General features: G+C 41.0%; 2 long non-coding RNA genes across 2 annotated transcripts; both read right to left on the minus strand.

Annotated features, from left to right (window-relative positions):
- Window positions 1-342: 342 nt before the first annotated feature.
- LOC116437820 lies at window positions 343-9,416 on the minus strand. Its single transcript, XR_004237493.1, has 3 exons — window positions 9,235-9,416; window positions 5,824-5,946; window positions 343-2,114 (listed from the first exon to the last, which is right to left on the minus strand). It is a non-coding gene; the product is annotated as an uncharacterized LOC116437820 (long non-coding RNA).
- A 1,903-nt stretch (window positions 9,417-11,319) lies between these two features.
- Window positions 11,320-13,885, minus strand: LOC116437821. The gene is made up of 3 exons (XR_004237494.1): window positions 12,793-13,885; window positions 11,843-12,003; window positions 11,320-11,711 (listed from the first exon to the last, which is right to left on the minus strand). It is a non-coding gene; the product is annotated as an uncharacterized LOC116437821 (long non-coding RNA).
- Window positions 13,886-21,167: the final 7,282 nt, after the last annotated feature.

Genomic DNA, 21,167 nt, shown 5'->3' on the forward strand with positions numbered 1-21,167 from the left:
TCAAGCACTCCCCTGGACAGCCTGTTCAATGCTTGACAAATCTTTCAGTGATGAAATATTTCCCGATATCCAATCTAAACCTCCCCTTGCGCAACCTCGTTTTTTCCTCTCATCCTATCATTTGCTATCCAGGAAAATAGATCAACACCCACCTTGGTACAACTTTCTTTCAGGTAAAAAGAGAAAAACAGTTTCCTTAACTCTCAAAGGAGTTCATAAGGAGGAACAATAGGTGAGTACCACAGCACTAGCACAGTGGTAAAAGTCATGGGCTCAGCAGTCTGGATGCATGAGCTGTCACACTACTGTGGAATTTACTGTCTATGTACTCTCAGGACGTGCAGGAATACCACCACTGACTAGCAGGAGATGTAGTCATGACCTTGACTACATGTCCAATCAAATCAAAATTAGAGTTTATGTCCTCTGGACTGCTGCCCCATGCTTTAGGCATTAGGTTCTCTCTTGATGTGATGCAGGCCATGTGCTGCATGAAGATCATCAGCCTTCCTGATATCTGGCACACAAACCGTGGGCTTTACTGCAGTTAATACCTTTCCACTCGCCTCCCCAACAGACTCCTCTCCATAAAATTCCTGCATCTTGCCGTTGGAAAGGTGCTAATTTCTGAACAACTTCTTCTCTGAGCTCTGAAAGGTTCCTTGTTCTGAAAAAAGGCTGTGAAGACTGCGACGTGGTCACAGGCTGAAGGCTTTAAAAGAGCACCTGCTAGAAACATTGTAAGGTCTCTCTCCTTTGCTCACACTGCTGTGTGTTCTCCCACTGCCTCTGCAACTGCTAAGAAATCTTCTGGGTTACTCAATATTTCCAAACTTCTCAATGCAGCTAAAGTGATTTCAGAGATTTCTCATCTCAATTGTCTTTGTTTGACCCACTGGCAGGCTAGAAAACAGCTCCTTTACTTCCAAGGTGACATTTCTGTTCGGTCTGAAGACATCTACCTCCCATCAGACTTTCATGTTTGCCTTCGGTCTGAGAACTGGCCACAGGTGAGTGACACACAGTCTTCTTTACTTGAAGAAAAATGTGGAAATGAAATGCAGATGTCTGCTGTTACACATTGCATTGTTTCCTCCAATTCCTTCTTTCTCAAGCTTTCTGTTTTAAGGCAAAATTTTTTTAACAGGAGTAAGTTGAATGTAAAATGTCAGCTGGCTGAGCCTGGTTTAGCAGTCAGCTAATATCAATTGGTTTCTGCAGTCAATTCATTTCCACAGGTCACCCTCAGTTCCTAATTTCCTGCCAGTTTTATTAACTTAGACAAATACGTTACCTTTTCTTGTCACAGATCTAAGAGTCAGCCAGAATACTACATTGAGCACTTCATTTGAGCTAATATGAAATAGCATACAGTTGAGATAATATGAAATAATATGAAATATGAAATAATATGAAATAACTCTGGAAACACCAAAATTAGGTGACTTCTTGTATAACTGAAGACACTGTTTTCACCATTTCAACAGCAATTCTAACTACCCACAACATCTTCTCACTGTTGAAGAGGTTCTCCCGGTCCCTACACCTTTGGATTCCTCACGTGGGTGCATAGGCCAGTTTCTCAGATCATTGAAACAACTCAGAAACCACTTTTATGTCAGTGAAATAATGCAGATTTTTGCTTACTGATCTACTCAGTTTACCTACCAATGAAGAAAGCAGGTTTTCAGGTAAAATTAAGAATGTCTTTTGATTGCTTTCTAGCATCCACAGTCAGGCAGAAAAATTCATTTACCTAACACAGATGTTTTAGCAGTTGAGCAAGGAAAGAGATGATTGCAGGTTATAATACTTTGTTGTTGATGTGTTCCTCATTAGGACCGTATGTCCACAGCAATTATAAAGCACTGTACAAAACCACACTTCTATGTCATTGCTGGCCTTCCTGAACTAGCACAAGCTATAGACAGAAGAACCTTGTCATACATTTGCCTGTACTTGCCTTTGACTCTGCTTGTTCCACCTCCGTTTTCTTGATTGCAGCTCCAGCCCAGCCACAGTGTCACCTCTTTCAAGGCAATAAATGTTCTGCTGATGTAACCATGCTGTTATCATTCTTTGCATTTTAATCTCTTCAGAAGCTGAGATAGCAGCTGGGAAAACATAAATCGTATCGAAAGAGGTTTACATAAAAAGTTGCAGAATCTTTCCCCCACTTATAGTAAAGAAAATTGAACGACAAACAAAAATCTGGTTATTAAATTACTTTTTCCCTGTTTAGTGTTATTTAGCAGATCTATAGACTTCCCCTATGACAGGGAGGTAGGAACCTGGTGATCTGGAAAGGTGCACTCCAACCCCCAGCACACTATGATTCTATTCCATGTGGATTGATACCAGGGCTGGGAGAGATCAAGCTTCCAATTTAATACTTTCTTCTTTTTGGCTTGTTTCATGAATGAAATCCTTTTTTCTTGTATAAGGTTAAATATATTACCCATGGATAAACTGTTCTGGGTGTAAGAGTAGGCTGGGGTCTCGTGTCTTGCAACATTGATTTTATTTATGATTTTAATACTTGTATCAATTCCCATCCTCAAGGCCACGCTGAAACACTAGTCTTTACTGTTTCAAGGTTTGTTTTTACTTTAATGGAAGATTCATTAATTACTTCATAAATACTTAGTCATTTACCACATGTGAGTGTGCTTCTTTGTTTTTAGGAGCGTAACTTCTATTTTCCTGTATTTTGTAAAAAAGACAGCATATTTTACTGCCTTTCCCAAAGACATAAGGCTTCCATTGGCTACTCTTGTCTCTGTGTGACCCTATGTCCTGATTCTGATTATGTCCTAACAGCTTCAGAGCTACTCACTGGATATTTTTTTAAAAGGACACCTTTTGGTGAATGTAAAGCTGGATGTTTACAAACATGGTATTACAGGCCTTGCATCAGGAAGAGGCTTCCCTTGCATTTTGTCTGGGGCTGATTCCTGCCATGAGGAACAAATACTTCCACTTTCAGGGAGATTTCCCAGAGCCTGTGGGGAAAAAAACCCTCTGTGTTAATTCTGCTGAGAACAAAAAAGCATCAGGAGTATTCTTTTGTAGGCAACCTCCAGGAGCATTCACTCTGTGTGGTGTACATGCTGCCTACCAATACAGAGCGCAGCACTGTAAAAGCACAAATAAAGCTAAAGCAAATCTTTTGGGCATGCAAGCACAGAAAAAAGAAAGAAAAACCCAAACCAGAACATTAAAAAACACAAAGGATTTTATTTTCTACTTCCCACCAGCAAGCGATGTCTGGCCACTTCCTGGGAAGCAGGGTTTCAATACATGTTAGCAGATGCTCCAAAAGGCAAACACCATGAGCAATGAATGCCACACCTTCCTCCTCCTTTCCCTTAGGTTTTGTACCTGGACAGACACCCTGTGATGTGGAATACCCCTTTGGTGAGTTTGAGTTGGCTGTCCCAGCCGTGTCCCCTCCCACGATCCTGCCTACCCCCAGCCTCCTGGCCTGTGTGGGGTGGAATTGGAGAGAGAGGCTGGTGCTGTGCCAGCACTGCTCGGCAGCAGCCAAGGCACTGCTGTGTTGTCAACACCTTTCCAGCCACTAATGCAAAGCACAGCACCGTGAGGGCTGCTGTGTGAAAATGAAATCCACCTCTGCCAGACCCAATACACTCTGATATAAGGAGGTGGTACCTTTCTGAGGAGGGAAGGAGGGATAGTGCACAGGGATCCATTGTCAACTCTTTAGATTAGGAAAGATGCTAATGTGTGAGCTAATTTTTTCCAAGGGGAACTAACTGAATTATTGAGTTTAAATAGCTGCTTGCATTTATATCCATATAAGCATTTGTGCTGGTTGGGGATTAGGCATAAGAAAATGTAGAGGAAATAAAGGACAAAAGATGGAGAAGGAAGGAAGGAAAGAAGGCAGGAAGGCAAGAAGGCAGGAAGGAAGGCAGGAAGGCAGGAAGGAAGGAAGGAAGGAAGGGAGCTAAAATGAAATTATAATAAATCCAAATATCTTCTTTCTAAATAAAGAACAGGTGTCATACACCCTTCTAATGTCCATGGGTGAGATAGCTTCACTATAAAGAGCAAAGTCTGATCAAGACTGGCTCAGCTAAAATAGCAAGGCCTGGAGGGAGATTTATTCCTGTTCCTCTTCCTTTTACCTCCTAGGAAATCAGAGAGCAAAGCAAATTGCAACAATTTGTGACTGTAAAGCAAACACAGAGTTCTAATTATATTGTTTTTCACCTACAGTTTCTTTAAATACACTGTCCTGGCTTGTGTTCGCTTTTCTAAAGCCCATTAGTTCTGTCAGTAGTGTTTTTCCTGGAGGAGAAAGTTATTCTAGCTGAAAAGCCTTTGATTATTTTCATTATTATCTGAGGCACTGGCACGACTTACAAAACATTCACTATGGCCTCTGGCCTCTTCAAATGCTGCTGTGTCTCTTCAGCATCCGTTGATTTGGTTTAAGAGTTTCATCTAATTCAACTGACAGAAAATAATTTAGTCAGGTCTTAAAGCAGGTTTCTTTCTTGACCTACAAATCTAATTTCCAATCAGCAGTTGCTCTTTGGTTGATTTACAAATTTGGACATAGACAGACAGATGGACAGATGTACTCTATTCTGGTGCCCTTTATTTACTTTGCATTCTGGATGTCATGACATATGCTCACATGGCACATCCTTGCACATACTTTTTCTTTTACAGTGCTGGCTGTATGTACACTCTGAACAGTAGCTGACTGACCACTGATTATTGGTCTAAGTGTTAAGAGGAGAGTACCAACACCAAGGCTATTTCTCTAAGGATGATCAACAAAGGAGGAAAGCAGATTAGGCAGTTTTAAGTTAATGTCTGTGCTGAGTGGTTCTGACAAACTGCAAAAATAACATGCATTTTGGAAAAGTGCCTTGTGTCATGGCTTACATGAATATCTTTTTCTTCCCATTTTTTAAGCTGCTTCCATCTTGCTACACTCATTCTTCATCTCCAAGTATAAGAAACCAGGAAAGGCAGGCAAGAGACCACCATGGATGAGTTGAGACCTGATGGTCAAACTGAAGGACAAGAAAGAAGTGCACAGGCAGTGGAAGCAGAGACATGATGATGGTGTTTTATCTTTATAATTTGCTTTGTCATGAGCTTAATATATATGTAAATTAATGTAGCTGTGAAGTCATTTCCTTTGGCTAATGCCAGATGAAAGAACACCTCCCATCAGAATATTGTTGCCGTTAACTTAAGAAATGGCAGTAATTACGAACAGCTTTTCTGCCAGAGTGCATTTAAAATGCCTCTTAGTTTGTGAACGTTCAGCCTCTTACAGTGGAGTTGGGAGAAGGCCAAAGTGTAACATTTCAGGTTGGTTATGATGTGTAATCACTTGTACTGCTGAAATACCCCTACGTGGGATGAAGACCAAGGGCCCAGGAAAGGGCTAAGCCTTACTATCTGCAACCTGTCCTGTGTACCACTGTGTTATCTTTGCAGGTGGAGATACACATAACTGACATGGAGAAAACATGACGTAGCTGGAGGACCTGGTCTGGTGGAGACAGAATGGTCCTCCTCTTTCTGTCTCTGAAGAGCTGAGCAGAACTAAAAAAATTGTATGACCAGAAAATTGAAGTATGCTACAGACCAAAATGAACTTTTGCCTCACTCAGGGTTATTTAAATATTAAAATGTATCATATGCTAATAATCTTTATGAAGTACATGCTACCACATATATGACTTTATTGCTTAAGTCTCTGTCTAGATCATGCTATATGTAAAGAACTGTAGGAGGATAATATTGGGCTGTATATAAGGAGGGTAGAAATTTCACCTGGTTAGGAGGAAGACCAAAAATGACCTTGACAACAGCTGATGAAGACAATACTTGCATCTTCGCACTAGTTCTCCTGCAATCCATCTTGGATCGGTGTGGGAAATCCTCTCAGTGCATATTCTGAGTTGCAAAAAAGTGGTTATTAGAGTAGCAGGGAATCCTGCAGCCTAAACATCATATGCAGGCTCAGATGGGTAGATATAAGCAGGAAAACTATGTAAGAACATGTTTCACACAGTTGCATTTGAGATGGAAAACAAAACAACAGAATTCTATTACAATTCCCCAGTCTCTGCCAGAAACAAGTTACTCCCTCAAATGTACAAAGGTGGACAAGTCCATATTGGTGTGTCCTTGCAATTTTCACTGGCAGGTCTCAGGAGCAGAGACCAATTTTTGGTCCACAACCGCACAACTAGTAATGCATAGCATATTGTGTGGGATATTACCTGACTATTGGTGAGATGCTCAAAGAACTGAGCATTTATAAATGCATTGTTGGAGTTTGTGTAACTCCAAGGTTCTGAAATTACTCATGACAGAGTGCCCTGTTCCTCTGCAGATGAATTAAATCAGGGCCATAATTAGGGGCTTGATACAGCACTGTGAGTGTGACCTTGTAATGAAGAAAATCACTTTGAAAAGAGAAAGAATCAGAGATTCAGAGAATTTGTTTTCTAATTTTCATCAAAAAGGTCCTTGAAATGCGAAACAATTGTGACTAAACATGAAACACTCATTCTAAGTAACATGAGAGATGGTTAATAACTTGACAGTGTCTTTTCTATCAGTTTCTGCCTAAAATACGAAAGATAGGAAATAATATCAATTCAAGAAAGAGGATTTATCAGTATGGGCTTTGTCTCTTTCTGGGATAACATATTTTTGCTTTTTTATCCATAGAAATTTTTCATTTTTCAATAGTGACACAAATACAAATAGCCGTATCCAACCCATTATCTTACTTTCTTTCTTTTAAGGAGTTAATGGGGAGCTACCACATAAAGTATGGTGACCTAACTACGAACAAGAGTCCAGGAGTGTTATAACTTCACAATTTGCATAACTGAGGAATGAACAAGGGTGGGTGCTTCACTGTGTTTGACATTTGAGAAGAAGAAAGAAGGGATCAGGGATTCAAATGGTGGGAGCTGCTGGACAGCACCATTGCAGAGAAGGACCTGGGGGTCCTGGTGGATAGCAAGCTGACCATGAGCCAGCCGTGAACCCTCAGGCCACCAGCAGCCTGGACTGCACAAGGAACAGAACTGTCAGCAGGGCAAGGGATGAGATCCTTCCCTTCTTTCTCTCAGCAGTGTTGAAGCCATGACTGGAATGTGGGGGTTCAATTCCACATTCCCCAGTACAACAGAGACATTTGCTTTCTGAAGAAAGTTCAATGAAGGCACTGGAGCATCTCTTGTACAAGAAGAGGATGAGAGAACTGTGACTGTTCAGCCCAGAGAAGTGAAGGCTCAGGAGAGCATTACCAATGTGTGTAAATAGTTGAGTGAAGGGAATAAAGAAGAGGGAGCCTGAAAATTCTCGGTGTTACCCAGTGACAGAATCAGAGGTAATGGGAGCAAGCTGAAACATGAGAAATTTCATTAAAGCATAAGAAAAAATAAATTTATTTATGAGGATGATCAAAGAGTGGAATGGGCTGCCCAGACAGATTGTGAAGTCTCCAACTTTGCAGACTTTCACAGTCCAACAGGAAATGCACTGGGATATCTTGGTTTTTCAGACTCTGCTATGAGTGGAGAGATTGTCTACTGTCAGTTATAAAACAGAATGGAAGAATACCTCATGCTGTTAGTTCAGTGATGCAAACTCATTTAATTCAAACCCATTAGTAACAGGCCCAAAGGGTCCTTGCCAAAGTCATGACAAAGTCCATCTGTGTAAAAACAGGCCCAGGATTCTTTGCTTTTTCTTCATAACAAAAAGGCATCCTCTGACCCATATCATTCTGCTATCTTGCTAGAATAGCCAAGAAACCAAGGATCTGCAGTAAACTGAAGTTCCAAATCTTAACTCCACAGCAATGGTGTTACCTCCTTTTTAACTGGAACCTAGGATGTTGACTACACTGTGCAAGGCAGTTTGTCTTCCTTTGATGAAGGCATATGAGTCCCCCTACTTCTCATAAAGACTTCCAATGTGTAATATCCTGAAAAAAATGAGATCTACTCTTCACTTCTTTTGCACTACCACTTCTTAAAAAAGTGCAAATTATTACAGCTAATGTGCAACAGAAAAAACACTTGTTTTTCTTCAGTCAGGAAAAACCCCCAGACAATTTGCAATGGTTCATTTTTTTTTTTTTTTGATGTGTGATTTAGATGCTGGAATAAAACCCAGGCATTCAGGGGAAATTTTATAGAGAGAGAAAGAAAGAGTAGAAGCCATTTATCCCTGTTTTTTGTTTTTCAAATATAGATTCCCTCTCAGGGATTCTACTGTTCTGGAAAAGCCTCTCTTAGTCCTGCAGAGTTCTATGACATTTCATTATACTCTGACTTCAGTTTGTAAAAAATTTGTTGAAGCTTTCACTGCTCTAATGAGTAGGAACTAACATTATGATGCTTCAAACTGATCTGTTCCACAATTTTATTTTCTGGTTTGCTTTCACCTTCTCGACTCAGACACTTGAAGAACGAAACTTTCAGCCATGTGTAAAAATAGACTTTCTTTTCCTGATGCAGTCAAACTGTACAGTCTGTAGCAACTGCCAGGATATCTGATGAGATAGCCCTGGTCTTTTTGTCTTCTTCCAGAAAGTCAAAAAAAGACCAAAGACTAGTTTATTCTCTTCATGGGGTAACTGGGGTTTATTATGTTCTGGTTTTGTTGGATTTTCTTCAACCTTTTAAAGAAAATCACCTGCAAGAACCATTCCACTTGAAACTGTCACACCTCCCTTTTGGAACAGGCAAGATCCTTGAAAGAAGAGACTGAAGAGCTCATTGTAGATATACTGATCTAGCCTATGACATTTGAATTATGGAAAAGCTGCTGGGAAGGAAAGTGAGTCAGAACATCCCCTGTCCCTCTGAAGCTTGTTTTCTTCATGAACAAATTTTGAATAATTTCTTTGATATTACTTTCACTCCATTCCTTCAGAGTCCCCACCTGGAGCAGATTGGTAAATGTGAGGAGGAGATAGTTCTTACTCTTTGAACAGTCTACACAAACAGAGGAGACAGGAGACATTAGTGCTCCATCACAAAACCGTTGTTGCTATGACAGTATTCTTGTTGTTATGGCTAGTAGTTCCACTGATTAACTATTCATTTTAACATTTTAACATTTGTGTTTACCTGGAAGCATATGAACACATCAAGAAAAATAATAAACACCTAGTTATAGATAATGTCTCTAGGCAGGTTGCCATCCCAGGCTTACCCCATTCAGGCTGGAAATCCAGTGCAAGTCTTAAATATTTTTTCTCGGCCAGTGCAATAATCTCATCTATCTGATATTCAGTGAATGATAGTGGAAGAATTGCAGTTAGTAGCTCTTGGAAGGCTGCATTGTGCTTGGTCAAATTACACTAGATTTAATGGGGAAAAGAGTAAATATGATTATCAGAAGATTTCCTATAGAAAATGCTAGTTTTCATTGGCAGTAAGACACTTGGCACAGAAGACCTTGCAGGCTGACTGCAGAAATCAGGCTTGGAAAGTTTCTGGTTTAGAGAATAGCAGATTTTCTACTATTCACTTCCAAGAGCATCACCCACTTTGAACTCTGTTCTCACTGCATGCTATTACCCGAAAAAGAGAAGAGATTTATGGCATGTCCAGCAACATGGCCTGTCTGAGAGTTGCCCTTCTTCCCCATCAGAGATCACAAATTTACAGTGACTAAATAGCAAAAATATTGCCATAGGTCAGCCAGTTTTCATCCCATACAAATAAAATTATATTCTGTTTGATGTCCTTTAAGGAATCTGAAAGTCCCAATCTTTTACAAACCTGTCCAATACATGATCCTGTAACATGACTGCATATTGTCTTTAGTAGCTCACCTCTTGCTTAAGTATTGTCTTGACTCACAGGAAAAATTTGTTCGTAAAATGTGAAACCTAGAAAATTGTGTCTGAGGGAACACAGAAAAAGAGAAAAATAAGTCCTAGCTGTGCTGATATGTCCTCACTGAATCTCTTCAATTTTCTTCAAAGAAAAAACATCTCTGTGTAGCTCCTGCTCAGAATAAAAGAGTCAGACATCATTATAGTGTGAATCACCAGCAAAGATGTCTTTTTCCCATCCTAACAAATCCATTTCCCTCGAGTATCCCGATTCTTTTCTCTCACAAAGGTGTGGGACTGTAATAATTTTTGACTTCAAAAACTATTCTTAATCCATTTAAGTTTCTGACAACCAGATTGAAACTCTCATGTCCTGATAAATGGAATAAAATTGGAAACAATCATTCTATTTCTAAACTCCAAAATGGTGAGGGAGATGTCTATGAAGCCTAAGCAAGGTTTCTTGGTGACTCTAGCAATATGTGCCATAAGAAAGTCACATTTCCAAGCCCGCCTGAAGAACACAGTTTCTTTCTGGGGAGAACTGGTTAATGAGATGATCAGAGTAGGAAGTCTGACAAGTACCCTTAATGCATTCGTGCAGAGACAAAAGTGTGTCACTGTAACCCAGAGACAGACGTCTCATTCCTGCCCCGTACTGATTCTTCTCTCTGGACTCTGAGCAGCTGTCTTTTGGTGCTCTGCTCTGCTTTGGGTCATTCCATAAACCACTGCTTTGTTTGAATTCAACTCATACCCACTGCCTTGTCACAGAAGTGACCCATACCACAGAAATCTTACGTTCCTTTCCCTAGTCTAGAACAGACTTCCACAAGGCAGGAATAGCCAGAATAGCCATGTTCAGGTACATGATGTGGCAGGTATTCCTAAAGTGTATGCCCAAACTGTAAAGCATAAAATCCCCAAAGGAAGCCCTAAAAGCAAAGATGGTCAGATAATGTTGCTGTGACTCTGAGCTGCTGGTGAAAGGAAGGATATTGCATGCAGTATCCTCAGTCTCTGCAAGAGCAGCTGAACAACTGAATTAAAATTAAGTAACTCAGGTAACTGCAAAGCATTCACTTGCAACCAGTATCCTAATCTGCCCCATTCCTAGATGTTTATGACATCTTTCTGTTGCTTCTTTCATTGTTTTAAGCTGCCCCTTTTGGGGACTCATGCATCATAAATGGAAATGTAGAGGGAAATCTGTGGAGAGGACTGAAATTCCTTCCTTGTTCTTTCAAATTACAGCATCAATCAGGAAAGCATGTGAGATGTCACAGAACGTGGATAGGCAGAGATCACAATTTAATGTGGTGCATATGTGCTCCAATCCACTGCAGGTCAGTGCATATGAGCTTTGAAATGGTTCACAAGGCGTGTGAAATGTGCCAGGGAAATGGCACATGCCAAAAGTTTAACATGCTGAAACTACAGAGTACCAGATCAGGACATGTGCCTTGTAGGAAACTGTAGTCTGGGCACAAATGGCCAGGCAGGATGGAGGGTGGAGAGGATGCGAGGAAGTAGAGTGTTGTCAGAAGTTGCATGTGGGAAATGAAACAGAGAGAGGCACTCAAGTACACAGGAATTCTGTCAGTGCTGGCTGTGCAACAGCAATGAGGGTATCTTGGTGGTTAAGGCAAACCTGCTGCAGGAACAACACTACTGGAGTGAGGTTAGGAAGACAGGCATCACTTTTACCAGTGAACTATGAATGATGTGCAATTACATTTCATTCAGGGAGGTCTCCAGCCTTCGCCAGGTGACAAATTTCCTTGGAGAAGGTCCTTCCATTCCTCTAATCTGCTAACATCCACTTCAGAGAGCACGGGTTATCCCTCTCCTAATTTCAGGCAAGAAAAGCAGAGTGGAGCAGAGCTATCCACTACAAGATCTTAGCAATAGAAGCTCTACAGGCATTCAGAGAGAAGAAAGTTTCCAGGAATCAACCCAAAGTCAGAAAACAAGAGGTACCTTTGCATGTGATTCCACAAAAGGTATCCTCCTGTTGTTTGTTTTTAAATGTCAAAGCTTTTAACAGGAACAGAAATTGGAGTCACCAGAGAAAAGAAGCTGCAGGATCCTCAGTAAATTATCAGTGATAAATATTTGAAGGAGATGTAAAGCTTGCTGGCCTGTGAATAAAAGCAGAGTTAGATGCTGTAGACCCTGACTTCCCTTTGCATCCCAGCATCAGGAAAAGAACCCACAGAACAGTGACATATGGGTTAAATTAAAATCTTCCTGAAGATGTGTTAGAGGCTAAAAGATAATGCTTTATGGCTCGTCATTAGAAAACAATAGATGGCATGGCTTTAGTCACCCACACTGTAGCGCCACGCTGGCAAATATCCACTGGAGTCTTCAACATTATGTATACAGGTAGGTGTAACAGATACAGTGAGACTGCTCAGTGTTCAAATCAGGCCGGAAGGCTGCACTCATCCTTGTAAGTTAGCCCAGGAATATCCCAGGCATCTCTAGCAGCATGGCAGGAGTTGACCCCTTAGTAAACTATCTTAGTTTCCACAGCGAGTGGCTGGATGCCAAGTGCCTGTGGCAAATGTTCCCTAAAAGATCCTATTTGGGACAGTGTTCAGCTAATGAGAAACATGGATTGTAGTCTATCAGTCCCTGAAAATATGTTCCAGGAATGCTCCCCTACAAATCCAGACCCATTAAAATAGATACAGATAATATTATTTACAAAATCAGTGCTAAACTGAAGAAGTAAGATAATGAAAATATCTCTAAGTATCTCAATAATCACTATGACACAGTGAATTAAAAACACAGTCTCTGATACTGGGTGTAAAGGAGTCAACAAAGGGGATCCTTGGATTATTCAGCTGTGTTTTGGCCATGTTGCTATGTCTTTACAGACATCTAACCAAGTGATGGTAACTTGGAATAGAAATAATTACCTCAGATAAGTTCTTGAGATAACTACCAAGTTGTTGAAATTCACAACCAAGCAGCATGCTTCCTGTGCAGCACTATCTGGCTATCAGCAAACCTCCAAGTGTAGTTTCTTACATTGTCTTAACTGATGCATGGAATAGGGTTGAGGTATGCCTTATGGTCTCTCACACTGCTGGACTTGTTCTCTCCTGCATTAAGCAAAGCTGCAGCACAGGAAAAAATTTTGTCAGTATAACTAAGTCATTGGAGACGTTAGTGGTAGGAAATCTCTCTTAGATTCAGGCTTTGTATAGGAAATAATTTTTTTTCTGTTGAAGAAGGTAAGCAAGCAGAAAAAAAACATGCTTAGGCAAAAGCAAAATTACACTGCATTTAGTTAAAAATAAAAAAACCTTTAAAAATTAAGGCTAGAAGAAAGTTTTGGGAGAGAAATATAATATAGGACTGATTCATAACCCTAGTATTTTAATTCAGTTATGTTTTCTGAATAAAATTATATTTAATGTTTCCAAATTATAAAAAGATGTGTGTTTTCCCAGTGAAAGGATAATCTGAATAAGTGTTAAACAGAAAATGACAGTCCCCCTTCCCCAGAAGAGCAAGCAAGAAGACAAATAAAAACTTATTATGCATGCAGTAGGCTAGTATTAAATCCATAAGAAATGCCACTATTGTAAGCTGCCAGGGACGACTGATAAATCAGGTGATTATGTCACAATTCATAGGGAACTGGAAAACTGGACCAACAACAATCTGATGTAGGGCAAGAAGGGAAAATGCAAAGTCCTGCCCATGGAGAGGAAAAGATTCACATGCTCTGGGGCAACCAGCTGGATAGCAGGACCACACAGAAGGACCCAGGGGCCCAGATGGACAGCAACCGGACCATGAGCCTGCAGTGGGCCCTCAGGAGGGTTCAAGGACAAGAGCTGCCAGAAGGCCGAAGACAGAATTCCTCCTCACCAAGTTCGCCTGATGACCAACACCCCAGAGGGCTCTGCAGCCCTTCAGAAGGACCCCAGTAGGTTGGAGAGCTGGGCAGAGAAGAACTATCTGAAATTCAACCAAGGGCAATGCAGGGTCCTGCACCTGGGGAAGAATAACCCCAGGCACCAGCACAGGCTAGGGTGACATACTGGAAAGCAGCTCTGTGGAGAAGGACCTGGGGTCCTGGTGGACAACAAGCTGTCCATGAGCCATGAAGGACCAGACAGATAGTTAAAGGACCTGAGCATCTTTTGTACAAGAAAAGTATGAAAGAGCTGTGACTGTTCAGCCCAGAGAGGTGAAAGCTCAGGGGGACGTTACCAATATGTTTAAATAACGAAACAGAGGGAATCAAGAAGAGGGAGACTGACTCCTCTTGGTGGTGCCCAGTGACAGGATAAGAGGTAATGAGCACAGACATGTGTAAGAACACACATTTTTGCTCTGACTGGGGTTGAGCACACAAACAGGCTGCCCAGAGAGATTGTGGAGGCTCCAACCTTGCCAACTGTCACAGACAAACTGGGCAACCTATTCCAGCAGATCATACATGAGAGAGTGAATTAGACAGTCTCCAGTTGCTCCCACCAACATCAGCTCTTGTAGCTGTTATGTGACTTTGTGATTCTGTGAGGTGGATCATGGTGTGGAAATGACTTTTTCCTGATTTCTGCCCTAGAAATGCAAAACCACTGATTAGACAGAGGTAAGTATTGCATAGTGTCATTTTTATGCCAATTCAAGTTAAGAGTTTAAGTTAATTTTATATTAACATACAGAAGCCTTCTGTGGAGAGGTTACTGGCGTCATTTAAGTCATTTGTAGACCCTACAATATGTTAATAGGAGTGTACACACACCATCCTTTAGAGAGTTTAGTGTACAAAGCACCACCATTCACACTTCACCACTGGAAGATATTTATCAGATCACAGCATTTAGAAACAAAACATTGTTCCAACTATTCAGCAGCTGCTTCTACAGAGCTAAACATTACAGAATGTGGCCCATGGCAATCTTCCTCCAAATACTTAATCTGTTCTTGTTATATCTGCATAAAGCAATGATGCCTTTGACCTCTGGAATATCTGCTTCAGCATTAAAAATCCTTCTGTCAGTGTATAGAAGATTTATTAAAAAAACCACCAAAAATGAAAACAAAACCCCCAGTGATGCCTAAACTGTTTATAAATATGGGCCAAAATTGTAGCAAACAGCATTGTCTCTAAATGAATTACTGTTTACTTTACTAGGAGGAAAAACTCCCAGGAAATAAAGAGTTTCATGCTAGTGTAGAATGAGGTCACCTGCATAATTACTAAGAGTTACTTAATAATTACTGCTAAATGTGATTGGTTTATATTTGGTCACTTACATACACGATTGCTCAGAAAAATTAATTCATGGTTTTCACATTTCTGTAAATGGAATGTGGGTCTTTCTCTTATCTGTCTCAATTTCACAGCATGCTGTGCCGTATGAGCTCCCACCTTTCACACCCTATTGGTCTCTTGCTGACATCTCTTTTAACCCTGCTTTTTAGTACTTCCAAAATAATGAACAGTTTTATTTCCCATTGTTCACGTGCTCCATTTTGTATCATCTTAAAACAATATTTAGCAGAAGGGCCAGCAAAATTTCTAAAATAATGAGATCTGATTTGGATCCTGTGTAAGTATTTCCACTAGTATAGCCCATTTTTTCTATCTGATTTAAGCAGTTCTTTGTTTGACTAATTTGCTGTTCCCTCTGCAGCCCGGTCGCTTATACAAATATCTCATCTGTTATAACTTTCTCCTGATAATCATGCTAATCAAGTTAAACCAAGCCTGTAATTGTTTCTCAGTCCTGTGGCTTAACTGTTGAAACCCACTCCTGCTCCACAGCCATTTCTGTCAGTCTCCTTAGGAGGTGTAATTTTTATCTGATATGGATAAAATCTTTTGAGTTCCTGTAATACATATAAAGTTGAGAAAACTGCAAAAAAAAAAGTCCACTTTAAACCAAACAAGAGAGCTAAAAGGAAAGACAGAAACACTTGAAGCACAGTAAGAGTATAACCAATTATCCATAAGCTTCTTTTGCCTACCTCTACTCATACTGAGAGCTTGCCCAAACCTCGACCCATCACAAATATTCTTGTTAGTTTTATTTGAAGAACAGCATTGTGTACATTTTTCTCTTCAACCAGCTTGTAAAACCCTATAATTCTGATATGAAAGAAACATACAATATAAAAATACTGCATTCTTTTCAAATTGCTTCTAACTGTCATTTGTTTTTTTTCTAAGAGCCTATGACAACAACCCTTATGCAAACTGAAATTTGGAAAACATGCTTCTTTGAAGCACACTGTGATTTCCATATTACAGTACTAGCAGAAGCTATAGACAATGTTACTTTTCTATTTATATTCTAAACAGTTCCCTTTCCATTCCCTTTGTTCTGATGAGCTCTCATTGCTTTCTTTGTTCTCACAAAGTGGAAGGATGACAAAATCTTACCTGAATTTGAGGAGAAGGACAAAGATTTTTGCATTGTAGGATCATGAAAAATGTTTAAATATGAGAATTACATAGAACGTCAGAGGACCAAACTTATGCATGAAACTGTGAACTAGCTTACTGATGTTATCTTTTCAAGGCCTACAGTTGTGCTTCAGAAGAAGAGCAAAGTCAGACCCATACATGTTCTGTCTGGTTTAAGGACATTTCCCACTGTCACTGAAGTTCTTTCACTCATTGGTATAACAACATATTCTCTACTGAATTCTGCTAAATATTTGCCAGAAAAACAATGCATGACAAGGGAACACAAAAATGTACAGGTCTGCACTAAGCTCACCCATCTAGCTATTTTATATCTTGACTCTTTCAATTCAAGACTCTTTCAGTGACACGTGGAAAGTGCTGTAGATGAAACTGCAAAGACTCCTTAATGAAAGATGAGAGATAATCCCTGTTCCGAAAGCGTCTCTTTCCGATAGTGTCATCTAAGTCTGCAGAGATGAGGAAGGAGTTGAGCCCAGAAACCTGATGCTAAGCTTTCCTTCCAGAGTGTGCATTCGGATACATACAAGCACTTTGAGATGAGACTAGAGCTGTTTCAAAATGTGTCTTGAAACAGATGTTCCCATTGATAAGCTGTTAAATTAAAAGGGTAGAAGTCTATGAGACCCCACTGGGTGACACTCTGATCCCATTCTTCTCAGTATTTTAATTATCAACTTGAATAATGCAACCTGCAAAAGTTGTACCCATCCAAAAGTAAGAGGAACGTTTATACCAGCCATCTGGCCTCAGGAGCCATGATCCCAACAGAAGAGCTAGTCACTGGCTCTGATGACAGCAAACACAATAATGGATTCCAAAAATAATGAAGGAAGAGTTAAATAAGCAAATAAATGGGGAAGTATCAGTTAGTCAACAGAAAGACAGAAAAGGATTCTGAGTTATATTGGAAAAAAAATTAAGTTTATTTATGTCAGAGAGATGCAGCTGGGCACTGATGTATATTAAGACTACATTGCTATATCTGAGAGGCAATTACATTCTTCTGGTCCATTTCTAAGTTGTGTTAACTGGATAAGTCAGTACTTTTCTGTTGCAATGCTTGGTTTGGTTTAGCAAGCTGCAACCTTCCCAGAGACCACAGCGGGGCTGCTTAGGGCAGGGCAGCCATTCCGCCCTCCCATAGTCCTTTTGGATGGCCCCGAGCTCCTGCTCCGGCTAGCTGGGCCCTGCAACACGGTGATAGTAAAGGAGGCGAGAAGGGTCTCTCTATTGAGAAACTTTATTGCTACATGTTGGCCCACCGGTTCCCAGAGGCAGAGTGACCGAGAGAGACCCCATGATCAGGGCACAGGGGGGTTTTCTCAGCGCACAGGGGTGGAGTTGGGGTACAGGAGAGAACCCGAGGGAGTGGCCAGGGCTAGGGGCAGGGGAAGGGGTTGCCTACATGGAAGGGGCAGACCTTTAATAGGAAAAGCAGTGGGGAAAATACAGCTCCACACTTTTCCAGGGAGATTCCAGAGCCCAAGAAAGATGAAGAAAAACCGAAAAATCCAGAGAGGCTCAGAAAATATGGCATCTCAGAGAAAGCTGGAAAAAGCTGAGTTAATTTCACTTCCAAAAAGATGTATAGAGCATGAGTAATTTGCTAATGTCTTCCTAATGCTCCAGTTGAGTTTCACTAAACTTGATTCCCCCCATCTCACTAGGAAATGTCATTAGCAGTCAAATGTAGTATGGAAAGCATGGCTGGCATTTCCCATACCAAAATTAGTGGGACCTTGTATATCCTTCAAAAAGACATAAGTCCTGTTCTAGGCCAGAGGATTCTGAGATCAGGATCTGCAGAGGTAGAGACTGAGTCCTCACTTAGAGGACACACACTTCTGGCAGCTCCTTGTAATGATGAGTTTAAAGACCGCATTTCACCCAAGATATGAAGTTTTTGTCTCCCTGTTCAGAAATATCCATCCCTTCCTTACCTGCTGCACATGGAGTCCTACCATGCTACATTACTCACAAAAGTAAAGTGTAAATAAACTGAGTAGCATCGACCTGAGATACTCAGATACTCTGAGTATTGTCATGGCTTAGCATAGTTTAGGTTTTTAGTTAAAGAGGGCTCCATCAGCCACGGAAGTGATTCTTTGCAAAGAGGTGCTTACAGCTTCCTCTAGACCCAATAGAACCAATCAACTGGCCAGTTTGAATATTGGCAACTTTGTTAAGCCACTTGAGAAGCTTGGCACACCTCTGTGATCCACATTTAAGAACGAACAAAGCCCGGGAAAGCTCTCTTGCTTCTGGCTTTCAGACAGGTAACTGGGGGCCCGCGTCACGGCTTGGCTGAGATCTCAGCTGCAGCCCCTCAGTGCGGGCCGGGCTGGCCGGGACACAGCCACCCCGGAGCCACGGGGCCCTGCTCCACCGCGGCCCTGCTCCGTGCGGGCGGCCCCGCGGCGCGGCGCGGCCAGGCCGGCCCTCACCCCTCCAGTGCGGCCGAAATTCACCTCAGGCCGCTGCCCGGCAAAGAGCAGGTGACCAACAGCGATAAGGGAATTCCAGCTGCGGGGCCGGGTGACATTAACCCTTGTAGGGCTGTAAGCTCCCTCCAGAACAGATGACGCCTGCAGACATCAATCCTCTCCCAAGTCGGAGGAAAAGGAAAGGTGAAGGCACGTGAAGAAAACGCCATAAAGACACCAAAGTCAGTGAAGAAAGAAGAGCTGAGAAAAACCCCGAGAGAGGAGAAAGAGGAGATGCTTCAAGCCTAGAAGCTGAAATACTGTTGTAAAGCTATGGTGATGGACTATGACACATCAGAGTACCTGTTGTAATTTCATGAAAGCATGGGGGGGTGGAGCGTTCAAACTGCAATTGTGAGCAAAAGTACCTGTGCTGAAATAAGCAAATGATGAAGTAGCTGTGATTTGATGAGAAGCTTGAACAGAGAGAGATGAAAGTAATGAAGACCCTTGCTCCCAGGGAAGAAGAAGACCTCTGTTCCTAGAGATGAAGAAGCTCCAAGAGATAGGTGAAGAGAATCTTTGCTTCTGAACAGCTCAACCTTAAAATGGTACCCCATCAGCTCAAGACTGAACCCTCGAAAGCAGTTGTGGGGAAAACTGTAAGACAAGGGAAGGGACTCTCACATGCGAGCAGAGAACCATCCTGGGTAGCTGTCTGGCTGTGACATTGAAGCCATGAGAGAACTGTTTCTTGTGGAGATGTCTCCATAGCATGAGCAAGAGAGACTCCTCTCTCTAAATGAACTGAAAAAGATTATTATGGAGGTGGTAAACTGACTGAAAATCTCAAGGATTGTCTTTTTACATTGTCAGTGGGAGAAGGGAGAAAGATGGGGGACAAAGAAGTGTTCTGAAGGTTTAGTCTGACTTTTTTTTTTCTTTCTTTTAGGTCTGTTAAACTTCTTTATATTCTTTTAAGTGTTGTGCCTGCTTTGCTTTCTCCTAATTCTTATCTCACAGAAGGAAAATAAGTAAGTAATGGATATTTTGAACCAAACCACTACAGTGTTTAAAACAAAAGCATAAACAAAGGAAAACCCTGTGCTGCCGAATCAGCAAACTCCATGTAACGATCCTAATTGGAAGACTGTTGTACACAGAAGAACTAGTGATCCATGAAATAGGCAGTGTGAGTGGACAAAAGCCAGGGCTGTGCTCTGCTCTGCTCTGCTGTGTGACATACACAGCCTGGCCTTCAGACTGTCTTGAGCTGTATCTATTAACTACAGGATCAAGATACCTGGGTGACTGTAGCAGAGAAGCCTACAGGCAGGTCCCACTTTATATTGGTGATTTTACCACTTGCATGCCCTTGTCTTTGTCTAACAGTAAAGCAACAAGCTCATGTAGGAACCCCATATTCTTGAACAATGAAAGTGTTGAATAGAATTATTTTCCTTGAAGGAAAATACTGTTAGAGGAACAAAAAATGAATAAACTTCCCATAGGTGGATCTGCACAGCATGCCACACCCATTCTACACTGCCCAATTTGACATTACCAGCACCAGAAGTAAGTTTGTCTATACTTTGATTTGTTTCTTAGTGGTACTACCTCTAAAAAATACAATTTTAAGTAGTACTTTACAGAGTCTGAGAATCTTTCATACAGGGTTTATAAAAAACCAAACCCTTCTGGTGCTGAGTCCTGTCATTCCTTTATCTGTATTTTCCACTCCAAATCCTGAAATGAACTATCATTACTAGGACTCCTCAGAGATATAGGATATGATGCTGTAGGATATGTAATTATGTTGCCATGCATCTTCAGGGAAACACTAGAGTCCATGTTAAAAAGGGTTGAGATGGCAGAAGAATATTGCTTAATCCATTGAACCATAAGAAAGCACCATTTTGCACCTTTCTAATCAAAGAATTTTTGCCTTATACTAAAAAGTAGAAAAATGTTTCTGTTTGTAAAGAAAAAATTGTCTTTGTCAGTTGTTTTTTACAATGCCAGATTATGTTTGATAGGTTCATTCCAGTAATAAAACTTCTCAAAATTATAATTTATCCAATGTAACTGAAATCTGCATATCCTTACAAATCCACTGATATGAGTTCCACATCAGTCATGGAGTGGAGAAGGGACTCTGCTGTGGAGATGACCATCTGCTGTTTGCTTCAGGTGTTGCGAGGTTTGGGCAAGAAGCAGGAGTCATAACATGCAACTTTCTTCATGGGCAGGAAAAACAATTTAAAAAAAATTAAAAGATGAAGCTGGAAGCCTTATTGTGGAGGCAGCAATACTTTATGGTTGTGATTAGAGGAGGGATGGGGCACTGCTTCCAATTTCAAAGAATGGCGTTACCACACGGAGTTAGTGTCCACTCACAGGTGAAAATAAATGACTC

The sequence above is a fragment of the Corvus moneduloides genome, chromosome Z (genome assembly GCF_009650955.1).
Source record: "Corvus moneduloides isolate bCorMon1 chromosome Z, bCorMon1.pri, whole genome shotgun sequence".
Lineage (NCBI taxonomy): Eukaryota > Metazoa > Chordata > Aves > Passeriformes > Corvidae > Corvus > Corvus moneduloides.